The sequence below is a fragment of the Bubalus kerabau genome, chromosome 4, assembly GCF_029407905.1.
Source record: "Bubalus kerabau isolate K-KA32 ecotype Philippines breed swamp buffalo chromosome 4, PCC_UOA_SB_1v2, whole genome shotgun sequence".
Classification (NCBI taxonomy): domain Eukaryota; kingdom Metazoa; phylum Chordata; class Mammalia; order Artiodactyla; family Bovidae; genus Bubalus; species Bubalus kerabau.
In genome coordinates this window covers 86,283,170-86,297,919 of record NC_073627.1, presented here as the reverse complement: position 1 = coordinate 86,297,919, position 14,750 = coordinate 86,283,170, and the positions used below count along the sequence as shown (strand labels likewise).

Below are 14,750 nucleotides of genomic sequence, written 5' to 3'. Positions count from 1 at the left end.
CAATAAGACAATTGTTATTGTCTGTTCTGCAACATTTTATCTCTGTGAATGGAAAAGTGTTATACCCTTAAGAATGGGCTATCATGTATATTTCGGGCTATAGGCAGCATTCTTTAACAAAGGTGTAAAGCCAGCATGACTAAGCACAGGAAAAGATCCAATATGGAGTCAGGTTTGCTCTCTGTTACACTGAAGCTCATAATGATAAATGTAGTTCCCAGAGAGCACACTTGGCACATCTTTTGACTTCATTTCTTCTGTTACTGCACAAACTAAATCAAGTAAAAATGAACATAGGGCAAGTGAGAATGCAATCATGACAAAATGTGGCTGCTTTTTTGAAGATTTGTGAAGTCATTAGGAGAAGTTTAATATTAGCTTCATGGTCCAAAAGACATGTCTTCACAACTTGAAGGCTTTTAATGCTAAAATCTTTTATTAAACAGAAAAAATTAACTGAGAAAAATATTTCAAATGAGAGATGCTGCTAGAAAACAGCTGAAAGCAATATCACCAACATTTTGACTGGCTTTGTTAGGTTAAAGCAGTTGCTATATACTTTTATTTGAAAATGTTAAAGGTATGCTAACTTTGTGTTTGCATGTCTTCAGTTTTTGAATTTGAATGAATTTTATTCAAATAGTATTGGTTTGGAATCAAATATTTTATGACAACTTTCAAATAAATCCTCAGGTGTAGTCCTAAGACTGCTATATTCTTCAGTGATAAGGCAAACTGTTGACTGGAAAGCAAGACATTCTTTCAAATTCTTCCCCAGAATAAGCATAAAATGAATTGGTTTTATTTTTTAAAATTTAGCCTGCTTTCTCAAGGGGATATTGATTTGGCACCTTTGGAAAGGACTAAACATCCTTTCTTAGGATTTCTTCAGAACACTTTGTTTACTTTTTGTGTCAAATGTAACAAACTTCCTCCCATCCATGGGGAGGGGTGCCTGACTGCTGGGGAGCACCCAGAGATTTTACTGGCTGTGAAAAAATAGGAACCAAAAAGCAAATTGGGTACTGGCTCAGCTAGTAGGTTTTTCACTGAGATTTCTCTGTTCTGGATTAGGTTATGTTAGGTGTGTGTGCTCAGTCATCTGACTCTTTGTGACCCTATCGACTGTAACCTGCCAAACTCCTCTGTCCATGGGATTTTCCAGGCTGGAATACTGGAGTGAGTTGCTATATCCTCCTCCAGGGTATCTTCCCAACCCAGGGATTGAACCTGTGTCTCTTGCATCTCCTACATTGGCAGACAGAGTCTTTACCATTGTGCCACCTGGGAAGCCCACTGATGCAACTACATACAGTTATTCCGTTCCCAGGCCAGACCTCACTGCCTGCATCACCAACAAAACTGACCCTTGTATTTCCAGTTGCCTCAGTCCTTTCTGGGTCCCTTCCCTTGGCTCTCCCAGTAGCCTATCAGTTCAGTTCAGTTCAGTCAGTCATGTCCGACTCTTTGTGACCCCATGAATCACAGCACGCCAGGCCTCCCTGTCCATCACCAACTCCCAGAGTTCACTCAGACTCACGTCCATTGAGTCAGTGATGCCATCCAGCCATCTCATCCTCTGTCGTCTCCTTCTCCTCCTGCCCTCAATCCCTCCCAGCATCAGAGTCTTTTCCAATGAGTCAACTCTTCGCATGAGGTGGCCAAAGTACTGGAGTTTCAGCTGTAGCATCATTCCTTCTAAAGAAATCCCAGGGCTGATCTCCTTCAGAATGGACTGGTTGGATCTCCTTGCAGTCCAAGGGACTCTCTAGAGTCTTCTCCATCACCACGGTTCAAAAGCATCAATTCTTCGGCGCTCAGCCTTCTTCACAGTCCAACTCTCACATCCATACATGACCATAGGAAAAACCATAGCCTATTGTCCTCAAATTCTCCAGGACAAATGAAGCTTTTTCTTTTCATAGTATTTGTAACACTCATTTCTTTTCCCCTTCCATATCCCCTTCTTTCTTTTTTGCTCCTCTTCCTCTTCTCCTCCTTTTCCCTTCCTCTTTTTGCCAATCCTCTACTTCTTTCAGTTTCCCTATACTTAATTTCTTATTTTGCACTAATACCAGTCTTTTCTAGTGAAATCATAGAAGTCTTCAGAATGTTATGTGACAATCTTAAACAACACTGCAGAAATTTATCTGTACCCACTCCAATATTCTTGCCTGGAGAATCCCAGGGACAGAGGAGCCTGGTGGGCTGCCGTCTATGGGGTCGCACAGAGTCGGACACGACTGAAGCGACTTAGCAGCAGCAGCATAGTTACTTCAATGTCATCCTAAGCTTGGACACTGTGTCTGAAACAGTGTGTATATAACCTGAACCAGCCCACTTCTGGATGAGGTGCTTAGCACCCAATAATAGGCCAATTGCCCCAGCTCTGTTCATGACAGGAATTTGTACCTTCTCATCTTTTTGCTATATCTGCTCCATATTTTTTATCTGCAGTTGTTCAGTTGATTAAGTTTTATAACTTTTCTCCCTATCTTGAACATTAGCCTCACCATGTTGGGTCTATTAATAGACTCAGTTTCTGTGATTTGGGGTAATTTGTGATTTTTTTCCTTCTGTATATAGCATAATTAAGTGATGACCCTTGTGACCCAACCCTGGAACTGCTTGATGGGGTTGGTTTTCCATCTCTCCTATCCCAACCTTTAAGAAGTGCTTAATTGGCAAACCCAAGCCTTAAATTCCCTTTTCAGAATTAAATAGAGCCAATAATTAATGTTCAATAAATCCTTGCCTGACTGTTGCAATGAAGGGAAGGATTACCCCAGATATAATGAATCTGAATTTTCTTACAAATTCTTTACTTCTGTCTCACTGTTAAATATTTATGAAAACTTATTGAAACTTATATAAGTGAAGGCAGCAACAAAGATACAGTTTGCTTTCTCCAATAGGTGTTCCTTAAATCATGTGTAAGCATAAGGCCTGTACATGAATTCTTATTAAATATCTTAGGGAGCATTTAAGGAAAACTAAGAATAAACCTTTACAATTGAAAAAAAAAAAAGTCCCTGTTTTCTGTATCAGTTAGAACAGACTGGTTTATGCTATGGTAACTCCCCAGTCATAACAAACATATTTATTCCTCAAACATTTGTCCAAAGTGCATTGGTCAGGAAGCCCTGGAAAGCTGATGGGAGCATCATCTTCACACATGCTTCTAAGATCATTCTAATGGCAGAGAGAGAACCCAGGAGCATCTCACACCAGCAGTTATTAATACGAGTTCTGGCTTGGAAATGTTGGACCCATGTCCAGACCTCCTGTCATTGTCCTACCCAACCAAAAATGGCTAAGATAGTCTTCTGTATGGGTGGAAGGAAAGGCGAATGGGCAATACTAGTGACTATCACAGTCTTCCCTTTTGATTATTAAATTTTTGTCCCTGTCTCCTCCTTCCCCAGGTAAAATACATCCTATCTCTCTAATGCCTAAGAGAGACAACTCCAATTCTGTTCAGTCATAATAACATCAAGCGTAAAGTCCAGAATCTCTGGTAATCTTGTATCAGAAATGAAGCAAGACATTTGCATCAGATCTAGATATGGTTCCTGATGATCCAGAGACATGTAAGTTAAGAAAACAAATCATCAGCCTCCTCATTCACCCACCTCCCTACACCCAGTGCTGCTGCTACTGCTGCTGCTAAGTCACTTCAGTCGTGTCCAACTCTGTGCGACCCCCGAGACGGCAGCCCACCAGGCTCCCCCGTCCCTGGGATTCTCCAGGCAAGAACACTGGAGTGGTTGTCATTTCCTTCTCCAACGCATGAAAGTGAAAAGTGAAAGTGAAGTCGCTCAGTCGCCTACACCCAATAGATGGTGGTAAAAAAGGGCTTGAATAATTTCAAAAAATATTCTTATTAAAGGATGCCAATGGAAGGCATACCCATCACTGGTATATCAGATCCTTGCTGGGTAGATATTATCAAGGTCTCCTCTCGTGGAGCAAGAAGGGCTCCTTGACTCATTATCTCCATGGTCTTTGACTCTACCCTCTGGGAGAGTCTCCCTTTCTATGATCTTCCTTGGCTACATTTGAAGTGGGTGTCAGGGAATATACCTCCCGCTTGGGGGTTAGGCAGACTTCTTACCTTACATCTGATCCAATAATGGTTGAAACTTCAGGGTTATTTTAAGTCATAAGCTATCACATTTTCTTTTAGTTCAGGCTGATTCTTTTGGCAATATAACTCACTCAGAAACTTCACTGGATTTCTGTCTCTTTGATTTCAGTCAGCTTCATGTACCAAAAATGCATGACAGTTCCTTTCTAGATAAATACTCATATTTGTTCAGTGTCTTTTGGAGAAGGAAATGGCAACCCACTCCAGTATTCTTGCCTGGGTAATTCCATGGACAGAGGAGCCTGCCAAGCTACAGTCCATGGGGTCAAAGAGAGTCAAACATGACTGGGCACGCATGCACATTCTGTGTCTGTGCTTCCTCACGCCCATGCCTCCTTTTGTTTCTCTCTTGCCCTTACTCTCTCGATTTTAACGTGGGTATCTTGTGTCTATCAGATGTCCAGAACCACACTTTTCATCTGTTTTCCCTATGCAATTTTGCAATTTTAAAGAATTTTCTAGGTCCCAGTGTGTGTATAATAATGGTCCCCAAAAGATGTCCACACCTTAATCCCTAGACTTGTGAATATGATATATCGTGTTGTAAAGGGGAATCAACATTGCAGATGAATTAAGTTTGTGAATCAGCTGATTTTAAAACAAGGAGAGAATCCTAAATCATTCAAGTGGGTCCAACATAATCACAAAAGTCCTTAAAAGCAGAAGTGAGAGGCAGAAGTCAGTGTAGGAGTTAGAATGATGCAATATGAGAAAGCTTTGGCCATTCCTGACTTTGGAAATGAAAGGAGGCCAGGAACCAAGAAATGTGGGCAGCCTAGAAGCTAGAAAGGCAAGAAAACGGATTACCCCCTAGAGCCTCCAGAAAAACCTGGATTTCAGCCCAGTTAAGACTATCAGAACTTTAAGAGTAAATATACATTCTTTAAAGCCAACAAGTTTGTGGTTATGTGTTACAGAAACAACAGGAAACTAATACACATCTTGAGTTTGTTCAGAGCTTTCAACACTAGCTTTTAACAGTTACTATATCCTTAATTTAGTATTAGCTGTAAGGCTGAGTTTTAATCAGCCTTTGTTGCTAAAAAAAAAAAAAAAAAAAAAAAATTTCTCAATTAAATATGTTAATGTTTAAGTGTGAGAAGTGGTCATTTCTTCTAACACTACATGCCCCTGAATTTGTGAATTTTCTTTTTATTATGACTTGTAAACCAACTAGTTCTTTCCTCTGCTTCTCTGCACTAAAATACTTTGTCATATGGAACCAATATCAGTCAATATGTTACTAATACTTTGTTTTCCAACCTGCTCTCCTAGTTCTCCAAGCTTATTAGATGTATAGTATGCCTTCCAACAGAGAAGGCAGTGGCACCCCACTCCAGTACTCTTGCCTGGAAAATCCCATGGACGGAGGAGCCTGGTGGGCTGCAGTCCATGGGGTCATGAAGAGTCGGACACGACTGAGCGACTTCACTTTCACTTTCCACTTTCATGCATTGGAGAAGGAAATGGCAACCCACTCCAGTGTTCTTGCCTGGAGAATCCCAGGGACGGGGGAGCCTGGTGGGCTGCCGTCTCGGGGGTCGCACAGAGTCGGACACGACTGAAGTGACTTAGCAGCAGCAGCAGCATGCCTTCCGAATTAGAGCACATGACATTTTACCAAATACTCTGTTGCCCCACAACATGGGTCACCATCCTTCCAGTACCATAGACAGTACCCTCACCATAGTTTCCAATCAATGCTACATTTTTGTTATAGCAGAAATTGACTTCTCTGTACCAATTTCCTTTGGTTAGGATCTGTATCCAATCTACTTAAGATGGGAGAGATTATACTGTATAACAAACAATCCTAAAATCTTTAATCATTTAAGGAAGACAATTCGTTTCTTATTCACATTGTATCTATACTGGCAGGTCTGCTCTGCCTCATTTTAACTCCAGAATCTAAGTTAGTAGAGTAACCACACGCTGGAACATTGCCAGGCTCAAAGGCATAGAGAAAGGATGTATGACTAACCACATACGGCCCTTAGACTTTCACTGATAGGTGACACACACATGTTCAGCTGCATTACCTTGGACAAATCAAATAGCAGAACTGCATCAAGGTAGCAGAGAAGCACATTCATATGATATGTCTGTAAAGAGAGCAGGAACTATTTGATGAGCAGCAAAAATGACCCTTTAACTGATTTTTGTAAATTGAGGTTTATTATAGTAGGCTACAGTGCATTCAGAAGTGGGTACCATACTCTAGGAAAAGACAAGTCTGAAGAAGTATTTCTTATTCATATTTTCAGTGGAGTTGTAAATGATAGACACTTGTAGTCATAACTAGATGTTTATTCTGACTTCATATTTTATAAGCTTATTAGTTTGCAAATACATTTTAGAATATAAGGAATAATTTTTTTAAAAAGACTGACATAATACCACAACTCAACACCTAGGTATATATCCAGAAAGAAATCCAAAATGCCAGTGGTGTAAAATTGTGTAACCCAATGTTATTTATAATGAAAACTTTCCAGCATCCCACACACCTTTAAAGTACAGTACATTCATGCACTGTAATATTGTGTGGCAGTTATATAAATATTAAATATTAAACTGTCAAAATGGAAATTGAAAATTAAAACTACTTTTGGTGGGCAAAATTCTAATGATGTGCCTCCAAAACTCCCATCATCTGGTATTTAATTAAACACTAATTTAAGTATGCTGTGAGGCAACTTTGAGGCTGGAGTTAATAGTCCTAATCAGGTGATCTTTAATCAGGGAGATGATCCTGGTGCAGATGGACTCAATGCAACCATGTAATCAGAGGAGAAGGAAAGAAGAGTCAGAGAGAAGCAGTAGAAGGGAAGGTCAGAGTAACTCTGAGCATGAGAAAGACACAAACCACCATTTCTGGCTTTGAAGAATGGAGGAAGGTGACCACAAGTCAAAGAAAGCAGGTAAGTTCTAGAAGCTGAGAATAGCCCCTGGCTCTGTTCGCAGGGAAGTTGGGACCTCAGCTCTACGACTTCAGGGAACTGAATTCTGTCAGCAGCCTGAACAAGTTTGGAAGTAGCAATACTTTGATTTTAGCCCAGGGAGACCGTGTCAGACTTCCAATACGTGGAGACCGTGAGATAAATTTATGTTGTTTTAAGCTGTTAAAGAGGTTGTAATGTGTTATAGCAGCAATATAAAACTAATACACCATGAAATGGAGGTACAGCAAAATAGGCTGATTCAAAAGGCTGATACAGTTATGTGAATGAGGATTAAATGTGGCTTTGAACTTCCTGACAGTCAAAGCAGAAAGGAAAATGGTGGATGACAATTTTATTTATGAGAGCACGAAACATCTCTGACAACTGCCTTAACAGGGACCTGTGTGCGGCAACCTCCTCACCCTAAGTTATAGGCCATCCCAAGTCCAATCTGTATTTACTGCATAGAAAGGTCGTTCAACAGTCAAACTGAATTATGTCACTTTCTTGCTTAATACCCTTCAGTAGCTCTCCCTCACATGGTGAGTTTCAAGCCCCTCAACATGACACAAAGGCTCCGTCAAATCCTACTCATTTCTACTTCCAAATTCACCTCCTGCCATTACACAGAAGCACAATCTACCAGATGCTTGCAGGTCTCCCAACTCAACACCCTGTTTACAGTCTTTGCATTTACACATGGTCTTTCCTGGGCCTAGAATGGCTTTTCCTTCTTTTCCTCCTGAGGAATGCTTCATATACTGCTGCTGCTGCTAAGTCGCTTCAGTCGTGTCCGACCCTGTGCGACCCCATAGACAGCAGCCCACCAGGCTCCCCCGTCCCTGGGATTCTCCAGGCAAGAACACTGGAGTGGGTTGCCATTTCCTTCTCCAATGCATGAAAGTGAAAAGTGAAAGTGAAGTCGCTCAGTCGTGTCCGACTCTTCGCAACCCCATGGACTGCAGCTCACCAGGCTCCTCCGTCCATGGGATTTCCCAGGCAAGAGTACTGGAGTGGGGTGCCATTGCCTTCTCCTGCTTCATATACTATGGTCCAGCTAATGTGTGTTCTTTTTGATGAAGCCTCCCTTACTCACCCCGTTACCTGTATGAAGAGTAAGTCACTTCTCTCTCTGTCCTCCTGTATCGCCCCATCCCTTGTTCAATTGCAGTACATAGTTATTGTGACAAAATTGATAGCTTAGATATCAGTCACTCCTAGATCACGGCTATGACCTCAAACCCCTAAATAAGAAAGAGTTAGAAATCGAAAGCTTTACAAAAAGCTTTACCAAACAAAACAAAAACACTCCTTACAAAATGTTTTTTGGAGTGAAATTATATTTAATATTTTTAGTTAAGGAACTCCCAGGTGAAAAAATAGAAAGGAAAATATGAATATGGAAAAGGTGAATTTAGTTGAGCCAATTTTTAAACTGGCAAAGTGTAATTTAGATACATTTCTAAATTGTCCCATAATTCTTGTGTGAGGTACACCTGATGTAGGAAAAGTTCAAATCATCCTCTCGGGTGACCTCAGGTTACTGCCTTGCAGCTCAGTCAGAAACGCAGAGTCCATGGGATGGGAGGCAGGAGGAGAGGTAGTTGAGAGCACAGGTGCTTGCTGCTTTCTCTGTTGGCTTGATATAGCCAAGTTACCCTGGGCTGGTGATTTAATATCTGCAAATTTCATGTTTCTTCACTGGAAAAATAGGCAAATCTGCCTGTTGAGAGAATTTAATTATATAATTCATGTAGGATGCTCAGCACAGTTCTTGACACAGAAAGTTCAATCTCTGTTAACATTAACATTCTAATCACACGTGGCATAATTCATCAGGAAATGTAAGATGACCCTACTTTCTGAATAGTTACTGAAAAGAGACAATGTGTAACTAGCCCAGGGGCTTTGGAACCCAATGCTCAACGTGTAATGAAGTCTTACCTAGGCCATGTTACCTCCGTAATCAACCTTTAGTTGCTTTCCCTTTAAAAGAGAGTTATCATCTGCATTGCCTCTCCCCCTAGAGCATGTCAAAGTGCTTTGGAAACGGTTAAGCAAGTGTCTGTGGAATCTCCCGCTACTGATATGCCCCCACCATTACTATTGCTAGTATCCTTTTTTATTTTTTTTTAATTACTGGCACTATTTCCCATTCTATGAAAGGAAGTCACACCGTGATCTCAGGAAACATCCACTTAATATCTCCATAGTATGTGATCTAGTACTATAGGTATCAGGGCTTTAGGAAGGACATGAGATAGAAACTCTGGCCTCAAGCGAAAAGACTGATCTGCTAAGTAATATCAGTGACTGGTTTGAGAAAAGGAAGGGGCTGGACTTGGGGAGACTAGTCTGGAGGATTTTGCAATAGCACAGGCAGGAAGTAATGAGGGTCTACCGTAGGATGAGGACAAAGGAAAAGGACAGGAGACTCGGGTCAGTGTCTAAGCCTGGGGTTTGGCTGGTGAGAGATTTGCTTACACTGATAGCCATCCTTGCTCCTGGAACTTCATGTATCCCCACCCAGTGACTTCCTGTCACCTGTAGATCCTAGGGCAGTGACATAATGACACCAACTAACATTTATGGGAGAGCCTACATGTGCCAAGCGTAAGTATAGTTTATTAAACTATAAACTACAGCGTATAGTTTATTAAACTATAAACTACAGTTTGTAGTTCATTCTCAGAGCAATCTGACAAAATTGATGCCGTCATTACCTCTATATTTCAGATAAATGGAGGTAGAGAAATATAAAATCATTTACCCAAAAATACACTCTAGTATAAGTAGTATGTACTAGATTCAAAGTCCAGGCTGGCTCCAGAGTCTGCACTCCTAACCACTGTTCCGTGGTGATATGAATGATAATGGTATTAAGAGCACATATTGTGGGCTTCGTCTATCCTACCCTGTACTTAAGGCCATACGTGAACTCCCTTTTTGATTAATCAAGTAATGGCAGCTTGATCACATAAGCTTTTGCAGCAAGGCCGCAATTTTAAAGCATTAAACCAGGTCGATGTTCCTGACTGCAGCTGCGATTCCTTAAAGTGTATGGTCCACATCCAGGGCATGGAGCATTCAGGGGTGGAAATGGGTCTTGCAGAAAAGAATTTCTATTCTCTGAAGGTCTTCCTGCTGCTGGAAGCCTTTCAGATCTCATTCATTTACTGCATCCAGAAGGAAGCCTGCCAATACCTTGACCCAGTATTGTGACATTCTTAAAACAAGGGATATATACTAATGTCTATGCAGAGAGGCTTCCAGGATACCAGTTGACTAATGTGAAAACCTTGAGCACATTAAGTAACTTAACCATTACTATAAGTAATGTTCTTTCATAGGCATTTAATTCCCTTTATTGTACATTACACAATTAATTTTTTGTCCCCGGATTTGGACTACTTCATTCTCTTGGGCAGGTTAATTTCTATGGACCCTAGTTTTCTCATGTATAAAATTAGGATAATAGTCATTCTGGGGTTTAAATGAGATAGTCCATGGAATATAGAACTTAGTAGTGTTTGACCCATTTAGTAAGTATCCAATAGATTTTAGCTGTTAAATCATCTTTTTCAACTCCATTTCATGTAAAGGCATCTGGAACATTCTGGCATAGCTAAAATTTGTAAGTATGAAGGTTTTCACAAAGAGCTGCCTTATATAAAAAAAGTAGAAAGATGGGATTCTTGTTTCCATCTGATTTCATGCACCTTTGGGTTAAGAATAGTGTAGGGAACTTCCCTGGTGATTCAGTGCTGGGACTTCACCATCCAATGCAGGGAGTGTGGATTTGATCCCTGGTTGGGAAGTTAAGATCCTACATGCCTAGCTGCCAAAAAAAAAAAAAAAAAAAAAAACAGAACATAAACAACAGTAGCAATACTGTAGCAAATTCTGTAAAGAATTTAAAATGGTCCACATCAAAAAAAAAAAAGAAGAATGTAGGAATATGGACTGCTAGGGAAATAAGCTAGCCTTCTGAAACAAAACCTAAAATGCAGAATAATGCTGCATATTTCCATCCAAAGAGCTCGAAGGGGAGCTTAGACATATTAAATCATTTCAATTTTTCCCATCCCCATAATTAACACTTCCATTTTACTTTTAGAGGAGAAAGGAGATTGAATCTCAAGTGGCTAGGGACTTGGGGCAGGAGGAAAGTGTAGAGAGTGAGTTACAGAAGATTGAACAGACCTTCAACCTACATAGTCTCTGTAGTAAAAAAAAAAAAAAGAAAAAAAAATCTAGGGCAAGAGAACAGAATCAAACTCAAAGAATTTAAAATGCAGCAGATTTAGGAGCAATATCTGCAATATCTCATCAACATAAACATGCAAATAACTAAGGAGTGGAGGTTGGAGTTAGGGTGTGAGAATCTTTGAACATCGGCTCTTCAAGTAGGCAAAAGTGCTTTTTTTTTTTTTTTTTTTAGGCAAAATGAGAGGGTAAGCCACGATACCTGGTGTTGCATCACCCTTTGGAGCCAAGCTGCCTCTGAGGGGACTCTCCTGAATGTCACGACTGAGGAGAAGTCCCAGGGAGAGGGGTTGACCCTGCTGTGCTCCTTCAAACCCTAACATTTCCACTGTGAACAGGCAGTCAGGGTGCAAATACACTTGTCACCTCGAATTTTCATGGTCTCTTGTCTAATCTGCTGCTTCTAACCTGTCTTGCACTCAGTTCCTGAACAATTTTCGTTCTTCTCAGGTATTGTCTACATTATTCTCATACATACTTAGGACTTTTCTTTGTCTTTGGACCTATGACTACTTTTGGCCTCAGACAAGGACCTCCTCTGTTCACACATGGCCTTGTCCACTCTGCTCCCCAGAGGACCGAATAGCTTGGTATAAATAACTGGTTAATACACCCAAAGTGTTCGTTTTGGCCCTACAAGATTGAGGACAGGTAAAAAAAAAAAAAAAATTATTACTCTGTTTCAGCCAAAAAGTGCTTGGAGACTGTTAGGAAAGTCATCAAGAAATGTATGCCATTAGACTGCTTCTCTTTACCCATCTGTTCCAGATGAATTTCCCCTCTCTTATCCAGGTACAATTACTCCAGCTCATCTTGAGTCCATATGGGTTGGTCATTTGCATATTTGAATTACACTAATAAAAAAAATTCAAATGAACAAGCCCCAAAAAGTAAAAATTTTCTAAACTGGGCTAAGAAGTATTTTGAAAAATAAATACAAATTATTTCTAATACAGAATATACTCAGCCTAGAATAATATTTAGCTTCCCAGAGGGAACAGAGTTTGATTAAAGAAAAATATGCTTTTATGACTCCAAAAGGAACACAAGTTATTTTGGTAAATGCAGACATTCTGATGAAAGAGGAACAAAGAAAACAGAAATTGCGTGAGAAAATAGCCCCAGATATTAACATATGAAGGAATAAAAAAAAGAGGCTCCTCTGCTTCCAACTTTTCTTAAAGTTTTAGAGTTAAGAGCAAATAAGAAATCCTTAGCTCACTTACATGACTTGATTACCTTTTCAAAATGTAAAACAAAGAAAATCCTTGAGTGTAGAGAAAGTATGCAGAAACGGAAAATGTTTCCATGCAGCATTTTCTATTTTAAAAAGAAAATCTCTTAGAGTTGAAGAGAAGTACATAAGCATGGATCAATAGCTCTGATATTTACCTTTTCTTGTGGAAAAAATTACACCAACCTACAATATCCGATTAGTTGTCTACATAGCACCCTCTAGGGTTGCCACCGCTACACATAACCCCATGCAGGAGTGACTTTAAGGGGAGAAGAGGAAAAAATCACCATGCACTCCAAGAGATAGCCACAGCCTTATTCTCTTGAAAACAGGATGCAAAGATTACACAGTAGCAGAAGTGTCCCTTGATTTCACCCCAATGTAAGAAATGTAGAAATTGAGCTAAAAGATTAGATTGCTTAATAAAACAATTGGTAAACACAAACCAATGGGGATAGATACAAAGGAGAATGGACTGTGACAGCCCTAGAAGATTGTTTAATATAATGTCAAAAAGCTACCAATATAAAAGACTCCAATTTACTCCTGTCTCCAGATGCTGGAAAAGCTTTTGACAGTTAATTGGAAGCTTTTATTTTTGACACTGAAAAGCATGGGCTTGCCACAAGAATTCATTTCATGGGTAGAAACATTATCTGATCATCCAAAGGCCAAAATTAAGGCTAATGTGTATAATTGGAGACCGTTTCGTTTCTTTTTTTTTTTTTTTTTTTGTGACAAGGAAGCAGCCATAGGTCATCCACATTTTCCTCAATTATTTGGCTCATCAATAGGAGCTCTATCAGGCAACATGAAGAAATAAAAATTGGGTACTTAAGGCCCACATTTTTTTATTGTGAGTAGATTATGTGGCTCAATTCTGGGTTGCATGTAGACTTGTGAAATCCACTTCTAGGGAGTCAAGTGGGAGGCCAAATCCCCTCTTCTAGTGGAGGGGTCTATTTGCTTTAGCTCAAGAGATGTTTTCCTCTTAGGAGCAAGTTCTTCATTGCTAAATAAAGTTGTGTGTTACAGATGGTTACTTCTTTGTCCTTGGAAGCAGTAGCATATCCAAATTTTAGCCTATTTGTTCTTGACCAATTTTTTCCCAGAGTAATCTCTGGAACAGAATAGCAAAACTCCCAATAATAGACAATAATTGTTATTTATTCTAATTTTCTCTTCTTGTAATCAAATGTATACAGAATTCAGATTACCCAAGATAAAAGGTAAATGAGAACTATAGGGTCTTATATAGAAACAAAAAATACATATTTTGAACAAATCATAAAGTATAGTAGAAAATTGCTTTAACACTAGTTGCACCTAAGAAAATAGTAAAAGATGTGGTTTCTTGTGCAGTCTTATCCTTTTTTAAAACAGCTTTATTGAACTATAATTCATATTTTCTTGCAGTTTTCTCCTTTATAGTATACAATCATTTTTTTTGGTCTACTCAGAGATATGGAACTATCCCTACAATCATCTTGAGAATAGTTTGTCTCAAAGAGAAATCCCATATTCATAAACAGTCCTCTCTATTCCCAACTCTGAAAACCTTAGGCAATTATTAATCCACTTTCTGTTTCTATAGATTTGCCTATTCTGGGCATTTCATATAAATGGAATCATACTATATGTGACTTTGCATACTGGCTTCCTTAACTTGTATAATGTTTTCCGGATTCTTCCACATAGTGGCATAAATCAGCACTGAATTCTTTTTTATGGATGAATGACACTATATAGTATGGATATACCACATTCTGTTTATCCATTCTTCAGTTAATAGACATTTGGGATATTTCTGTCTTTTGGTCATTATGAATAATGTTATGAACATTCATGTACAAGTTTTTACATAAACATATTTCCTTTTCTCTTGGGTTTGTTCCTGAGAGTGGAAGCCCTAGGTCATATGGTAACTATATTTAAACTTTTTGGAGACTGCCAGACTGTTTTTCCAAAGACGCTGTACCATGTTGCATTCCTTCCAGCAGTGTATACAGATTATAATTTTTCAGATCCTCACAATCACTTGTTACTATCTGTCATTCTGATTATAGTCATTCTAGTAGATAAGAAGTAGTATCTCATTGTGGTTTTTATTTGTATTAATATCATGAATAATGAAGTTAAGTATATTTTCAGTTGCTTA

The 14,750-nt window shown here is 39.4% G+C and overlaps 1 long non-coding RNA gene across 3 annotated transcripts in view; it reads left to right on the top strand.

The window, feature by feature from the left end:
- Positions 1-12,498, top strand: part of LOC129649911 (uncharacterized) — an 85,658-nt gene extending 73,160 nt beyond the window's left edge. Inside the window, exons 3-5 of one of the 3 annotated variants that reach the window (XR_008713425.1) lie at positions 3,426-3,590; positions 6,890-7,068; positions 11,531-12,498. This is a non-coding gene — a long non-coding RNA (uncharacterized LOC129649911). The remainder of the gene's footprint in view (positions 1-3,425; positions 3,591-6,889; positions 7,069-11,530) is intronic. The other 2 variants (XR_008713424.1, XR_008713426.1) reach the window with 2 other exon arrangements.
- The last annotated feature ends 2,252 nt before the right edge of the window (positions 12,499-14,750 follow it).